The sequence below is a fragment of the Condylura cristata genome, unplaced genomic scaffold, assembly GCF_000260355.1.
Source record: "Condylura cristata isolate star-nosed mole 26May11 unplaced genomic scaffold, ConCri1.0 scaffold00023, whole genome shotgun sequence".
NCBI lineage: Eukaryota > Metazoa > Chordata > Mammalia > Eulipotyphla > Talpidae > Condylura > Condylura cristata.
This window is the reverse complement of record NW_004567124.1, coordinates 23,353,763-23,361,923: the sequence shown is the minus strand read 5'-3', so window position 1 is coordinate 23,361,923 and position 8,161 is coordinate 23,353,763. Positions and strand designations below refer to the sequence as shown.

Sequence of the window (8,161 nt, the reverse complement as noted above, 5' to 3'; positions counted from 1 at the left end):
TCCCTATTCCTCAGTTGGTTGAAAAGAAAAAGGGATGAAGAGAGTTGCTGACATTCTGAGGGTTCTTACTAATACCATTATTATTTCTGAAGAACTCTAAGAGTATAAATAACTCTGAGGAAGGTGAAGGTATGAGGGGATCCAAGATCATTGTTTGAGAATAGAAGCCTCCAGAGACTAACATAGACCCTCTGCACAGACAAATGCCTCCAGAGATTGCATTTTCCAGGCAAACTCTGGACTAGACAACACAAAAGAATTGATATAAATTACCCAAAAGTACGATAGGCCCCTGACTGGTTACATTGGCTGGAATAGGCCATTTAACTGTTTCTTACAAGAGACCAGAACTAGTTGAACAACAGTGAGTTCCAATCTCTTGTTTTTTATGCACCCTCACACTAGAGAAAACTGGTTAAAAAACCATTCCAAATTCTTACACTAGGAGAAAATTGGTACATGTCAAAGGAAATTAAAAGACTGAAAAATCTGTCCGTGTTAAGCATGGAGTGAAAGATATATATAACATGACTAATAGACAGCTAACATGCACATGAAGAAAGGATCGTTGTCATTTCTTATTAGGGAAATGCAAATCAAAATCACAATGAGGTATCTCAAATCTGTGAGAATGTAAACTATCAAAAAGATGCTAACAACATGTGTTGGGGCACTCTTCTATACTGTTGGTGGAAATGTTAATTGGTACAACCATTTTGGAAAGCAATTTGGGTCTTCCTCAAAAAAATAAAAATAGAAATACCACATGATCCAGAAACCCAACTTCTGGGTATCTGTCTGAAAAACAGGAAGCCATTGGCTCAAAAAGTTATATGCTTCACAATGTTTACTGCAGCATTATTTATAATAGCTAATATTGTGCCCACCAAGAGATGTGGTATATATACACAATGAATATTATTCAGCTATTAAAAAGATGAAATTCAGTCATATGCCACAAAATGAAAGAAATTGTAGTGCATTATGTGAAGCAATGGTAGAAAAATAAAGACAGGGCCCTCCCTGGTAGAGCAGTGGGTTAGGATGCAGCACTGCAAGCTGGCAGCAGATGCTTCAGTGTGAGTTTCATCCCCAGCCCCAGAGGTGATCCATATGGCGGCAGACTTCTCCTGTCTCTCCTGCTGCTCCCCTCAGCAGTGTACTTGGTCAATCTGCCTGTTCTGCTCCCCACTCTGTCTTTGGTGAATCCTCTCATGGCCCCTGCACCTATGGCCTATACCCCAGTTCTGTATGCATCAGTAAATAAAACTTTAAAAAAAAAAAAGAAAAGAAAAGATGGGAAGCTCACGGGGATTACAACTGAAATGGAAAAATGCACAAAATGATGTAAAAATAAACTATTAAATTATTTTTTAAAAAAGAAAAGAAAAATAAAGACAAATATTGGATGATTTCACCTACATGTGCAATATAAGTAGAAAATAAGTAGCTGAATAGATAAACAGAATAAATAATAGCATAGCAAAACAAAATAAACTAATAGATGTATATAACTAAACTGAGGTTGCCAGAGATGATTGGAGGGTAGGAGAAAGGGTGGAAGGAGTGTGATGGATAGTAGTTTGCAAAAGAAAAAAGTTAAGATACTATGGATTATTACTTCAAAGCCAACATGACAGATAATTGCATAACAGGGGTACAGTCAACAGCTGTGCAAATGCAGAGGATGAGATGATTGGGTCTAACCAGGGACATTATGAAAGGGTTTTATGGAGGGGAAGCATTGGGCAAGATACTGAGGGAAAGGTGATACATGTAAGTGAACAAGAAGACAGACATTGCATTTAAAAAATAAGTAAACTGATGGATGAAAGGGAATCAGTAGAAGGGAAAGTCTAAAGCAAAATTCTGAAATGATAAACTGTAGAATCAGCCTCTAAATAACTGAAAACTGCACTGTGTTTGCTTCAGCAGCAGTAATTGGTAAGCCAATTGCCTTAGTGCTACATCTGTTTCTTGTCTTTCTCTGTTCCTTCCTTTTCCTCCTTCATTTCTAGCCATTGTCATTATCATCTCTTAATGTACACTAAACACCTCACTCATTAAGTGTTAATTGAATGTCAAGCACATTTCTTTTAGTCTTTGATTTCCATGTGCTCAGTTTATCAATATATAATTTAGACAACTGATTAAAATTGTACATATTGGGCCCTCCCTGGTGGCGCAGCCGGTTAAAACACTGCACTAAGAAGCTTAAGCCACTTCCACATGAGTTCGATCCCCGCCTGACCTGGAGGTCTCCTGACTCGCCTCAGCTCCCCTCAGCAGTGTACTTCGTCGATCTGCCTGTTCTGCTCCCCAGTCTGTCTCTGGTGAATCTTCTCACCCTCCGCATCTCTGGCCTGTACCCCAGTTCTGTATGAATAAATAAATAAATCTTTAAAAAAAAAATAAATAAATAATAGTTTATTTAAAAAAAATTGTACATATTGAAAGGAATTTTTTTCTGCAAGAAGTTTTTATTATCAATGATAAACAAGCTTATGCGTACAAGTGTAACCACAAAGATATTTGACCAGTGCCCAATTTTCAGAGTATCATTTCCATCTGTAACTAGCAAAATTGTGACTCCAAAAGCCATTGTACTACTCTAACATGGTAATCAGAAAACATGATTTTTCAATTAGATTTTTATGTCAGGCCAACTAAATCCAGCCCTTCTTAACATCCTAGACAAATCTCTTAAGAGAGGGAGGTAGTCTTTTCTCCCTCCATCTTTTCAGTCTTATCCACATAGGTGAGTCCTTCAGACATGAAAGCTCTACCCAATCCATCCCTAGGACTAGCTATTCCAATCTCTATCCCACTATCCAATGTAATTTGCTATAGCTGCTATGATTTCTGTCTCTTGTTTCAGCACTGACATAGGTCTGTCCAGTTTCTGAGAATTGGCCCCTACTCCTGTTATCTGACTTCTATTGTTTCCTTTAATTGACAACCTTGTCATGAAATAGTGTAAGATCATAGACCCTCTTAGAAAGGCTCCAATATGGTCTTATTAGTCCCCCATTCCAGATGCCTCTCTCTACAGAGAGATTGTCTGTCTAGATCTCTGAATATTCCTTTTCCTGGATTACCCAGCACAGTGCTGTTCATCTTAGAAAAACTCTAATTCCCACATATTCCTCCTTGTTGTCAACAGCTTCCCCAGGCTGTTCTCCCTTCCCTATTTCCATGCCCTTTTGATGTGTACCAGTGAGGCAAGATTTCCTCCCAAAACAGCTGGGTTCACCTTGTACCTGTCTTACACTCAGTGTACCTTGTCTACAGTTAATGAGAACATCATGCCCCTGTCCTAAGACCAGATAGTCATCCAACCCACTTACTGGGCAGAACAGAGTCTAATAAGGAAGCAGTAAATCTGAACGTTGAGATCAAGATTTCTTATATATGCATGACTCTGTACCTCTCCTTACCCAACTGGTCTGCCTATAAAAAGCAGACACTTATAATTTCCTTATTTTTTTCACTTTTTGGCTCACTAACTGGAAAAGATATTGTACTAATTGGAATAATTAGTTCTACAGACTAAACTTTTAGGAAAATATGCCAAAAGTTTGGCATTTTGGGGTATAATGATCACTGAGACTTAACTCTATGTTAATTAGGCACTATATTAAATGCTTTATATATACCAACCATTTAATCCTTACAGCCACTCAATGAAGCACCTACTAACATTATCCCCCTTTCACAAGTAAAAAAATTAAAGCACGGAAAAGTTAAGTAACTTACTAAAGGTCACACAATTAGTAGAACTAGGTGTTGAACCCAAATATTCCTAGAGGACCACGAGGTTATATGGCTTCTGGGAAATTAAGATAGGTAGCTCCTTAGGTCCTTTTTCAAAGTGCATTTTGTAGTCCTTAAATAAAGGAAATCCTGACTGGATTACTCTCAGTGAATCAACAACCTCCCAGTGCATTTGGTGCTATCATCATAATATATTTGCTAATGTAAACAGAAAAGCAGTGAACTACTAGTAAAAAGTGCTTTATATTTATTAAGCAATACCATAAAATTATGATGAAAAACAATACTTAATTCAGAAGATTTTTTTGTTGGTGTTCAGAAACTGGTCCAGCTGTTTCTCCAGCTGCCTAGTAACTCTACTGGAACAAAATCAGTGAGTCTGCTCAAATTCTAAAATTTGAAAAGGACAATGCATTTCCCTTCGTCTTCACAAGACACCTACATTTAAATTACAATGCAAAAACAACCAGGCACTGTGTGAGCAAATTTACATAATTGGTGTCATGGGTCTGAAGCAGAAGCAAAAGGGGGCTAGAAATTGATGGAACTGATAGAACTGATTATTCTATCCATCTTAGCATCTTTTCAAACCCCTTTATAATGGAGTCATTTAATTGCTGTGCATATCTCCTTTTAGTCTAGCTGTATTATCAGAGCTCAATTAGGTTAAAGAAAGAAAATGCAGCCATAAGCTTTTGCATGTTTCAATCTATGCCTTTTGTTTAGAACATACATGGTAAAACATTGCTGCATAGATTCCAAGTCATTCAGCATTTCCTTGTGACCCATTTTGCTCATAAAGCCTGCCACATCTGTTTTACTAAATAGCCATTTTATCCTCTAGAAAGATAATCTGGAAAATTCAAGCAAAAATTTTAAGAAGCTGTACATCTGCAGTAAATGTGGCCTATGTCCTTCATCAACACTAGCTATTCTATGTGGAGAGCAACATAATCTTAATCAAGGAAAATTACTTGTAAGAAACAAAAAGGCATTCAAACTATCTCAATCATCAGTAGGCAATGCTTATTAAAAAGATACATGAAATTGCCATCCTCTGGTAAATAGCCAAAATGACCAATACAGAAGAAAAGAGGACAGGTACCCACTATATATTCTCTAGACCTTTTAGAAAACTTAATATTGTTCCTTTGGCCACATATATGTGAATCTACAAGGTGATTTTGTAGACATCAGCAGGGTGGACACTGTTCAAATAGGTTACCAAAAATGTTACCATGGCAAAACTAGAATTCTGAGTCTATATTTCCCAGAATGCAGCTGGCATTGTTGTAAACAGACAAGGGCCAAATTCTTGCCAAGAGAATTAACGCTTGTATTGAGCATATTAAGCACTCTAAGAACCAATGTAGCTTCTTGAAGCATGTGGAAGAAAATGAGCAGCAACGAAAGGAAGACAAAGAGGAAGGTACTGATAAGGGTCTAGGGAGGAAGGGAAGGACACCATACCTAGTACAGGAATCTACACATATACACATTACACAGGCTGCATATACACACTATATGACTAACAATCTGTTTTCTTTAAACTAAAACTCTTGCTTTAAACTAAGATTCCTACCTCAATGATGAGCAAGTGAGTGACCAACATTGATGGCATCAGAAATTAACCAAGCTCAGCAGGCCATGATGTACTAAGGTCAAGATAACCAAGAGACTGATAACAAATTATGGGGCTGAACATGACAAATACCAGGAACATCATCCATGGCGGGCTGTTCTGACAAACTGATTCACTTATGACTAACTATTTTTGTTTAACCCACTATAAAGCAGTCAGCTAGAGATGAAATGTTAGAACAGTTTTTTTCAAGGTAATATGCCTATTGTTCTCAGCTTGCTGACCAGCCACCTAAATAAAGTGCTTCTTATAGATTCAATTTCTGACTCTGCTCATTGGCATCTGTAGTGACAGGTAACAGGACCTAGCATTTCCAGTGACAATACTTGGGTTCAACTGAACTACTCACATGATCCACTCAGAGAAGCCCACTTTGTGAGAATTAATGGGAAGGAGCCTGAGTGGCTATAGCCCATTCCCTATGAATTAATGGCATAATTGGTATAAAAAATAAAATACAAAAATATATATCTTGTATCTGTGGAGCTAAGTATCTTGTAGAACTAAGGAGTTGAAATGATTTTGGAAAGTCAGGACCTAATGGTATTTTCTTCATCTCTTCTAGGTAATAATATATCTTCTCTCTCTTTTTTCTTTCCTCTGGCAATTAGTTTTCTCTGCTTCAGCACCCCACTGGTAGCTTTTCTTCAGCTACTAACTCTAGTGCCAAAAAGAAACTGTGCATCCTAAATTCCAAATATCCGGGTGTAAGGGAGCAAAAACCTACCACCCCAGAACATATCTTTGATGAGAGGTTTATTTTGTGGGAGGGGTTCTGAAGGCTCAATGGAGGCTGTTTTTGGTGTTTATATCTAAACTTCTCTCTGTAAGGGTCTATTTCAGGAAGATCTAATCTTCACTCTTTTCACTAGAGGGTATTAGTACCTTTGTTTTCCCCATTTAACTTTCTAACTGACTTCCTCTTTCTTCCTCAACCTCCCTAGTCTCAGATAAGCTATTTAAGATGGTGTCTAAAGCCATGTGGGCAAATTAATATTGGCATGCTAGATCTCTCCCATGTATGACATGTATGTACCAGAGGCATATATGTTAGTTTCAAATTCGTATATAACTCTTTCTCTTAGTCTGTCTGATGTCTAATTATTTGCCAGCCTAGAAGAACTCAGAAGGGTAGGTGGTTGTTTTCTTTGCACCTCAATCCAGGTAATTCATCTAGCGTAGGTCAGAGGTTTACCTCTGGTCCAGTCAGTTGTGGGAAGGGGAGCACCATCATTTAAACATTGGGTAAGTAGTCAGGGACCAGTGAACATTCTGAAAAGTATTCACTATATTGCATTGTTGCCTTTCTTTGGAATTAAATGATGATGAACTACTGGTGAGATAGTATTTAAACATTTCTGGATTCACATTTTATCTATCTCTGTATTGAAAATCCACCCTTGTCTCTACTGATAACCTCAAACACTTGATTTTCTCATTTCTATATCTGCCAAAATCACCAATAAAGTGTTGACAAGCTAATTGTAAGCATTTTTCAGCTTGTTTATCTGACAATGACTCTCTCCTTTTCATGGAGAATTTCCTAGAAATTTTATTTTCATGCTTCAAGAAATTTCACACATAATGCCTGCAAATATCTCTACCCTTGCCCTCAAGCTAGGAGCTCAGTGACCAAAAATAACATCTACACCTTTTTTTGGAACCTTGAAATAAATGAGACTAATGTAAATGCCATCTACTGTGAAGATGTATAAAAGGAAAACATAAAGTGATATCCTTGCTAATTAACACATTATAATTTTGACTTCTTAACTGGAAATGGAGTGACTTCATTAAAACACAACCTTATCATCATCAAGCAATTCCAAGTGACATTTCAGGAAAGAACGAGTGGTAATCCAGATAGACCAAATTCAACCATATGCCACTATGAGTTAGCCTACCTAGTCCAAGGCCCCTTTGTTGGAGGGGTGCATCTGTTGGTGCAGATGAAGGGTAGCACCCCACCCCTTGATGACTGGGCATTACCCAAGCTGGAGGGAACGATGCCTGTGCAGTTCTGTGATCTGAATTCCACCCCATCATCATGAGTCCTAAGGAAGAGCTGAATAGTCATGTTGGGGAACTTTCATAGGGAGCAGCTCTTTTTGTATTTCAAACTATCAAAGGACACCCTTCAGCCACACAAGCAGTGCTTTCACTCCCTCTGAGGGTAGGAGTGGGGGCACCCTCAGCAATGGTGGACCTCAGTTGCACCCTGCTACTCCTGTAGCTGCAACTCTACTTTGAACCATTGGTTGGTAACTGGACCTTCTCCCTCTCCTTCTACCCTGTTAGTTTTCTCTCTCCCTCAATCCTGTTGGTTAGAATAAATTGACTCTTTTTCTTTTGCTGTTCCAAAAGTCCTTTGCACCTAGTGGTAGGTAGCCACACACAAAACTGGTGAGGAGATTCTTACCTAGTGATAGTTTTTAGACACTTTGCCTAGTAACACCTTTTCCTGAAAAGAAAAAGTATTTTTTTAATTAAAAAAATTTTTTTAATTTTCACAATCCATGTGAAAATCTTCCTCTAATTATAGAGAATAAAAGACATCCCAAGCTAACTAGTTCAACTTACTCAGGAGGAATTTAGAATTTTAAGAGCTGAAGATAGAGGTGATTTCCAAATTGCATTTGTGTAGGAAAATGCTGACTATGGGTATAAGTCCAGGAATAACTACAGGCATTTTTTTCCTTCCGTTTTCCAAATAAATCATAAAGGAACCTTTGCATTCAAACTGTG

General features: G+C 37.9%; 1 pseudogene; it reads left to right on the top strand.

The window, feature by feature from the left end:
• Nucleotides 1–4,847: 4,847 nt before the first annotated feature.
• On the top strand, nt 4,848–5,854 carry LOC105853987 (annotated as a pseudogene).
• Nucleotides 5,855–8,161: the final 2,307 nt, after the last annotated feature.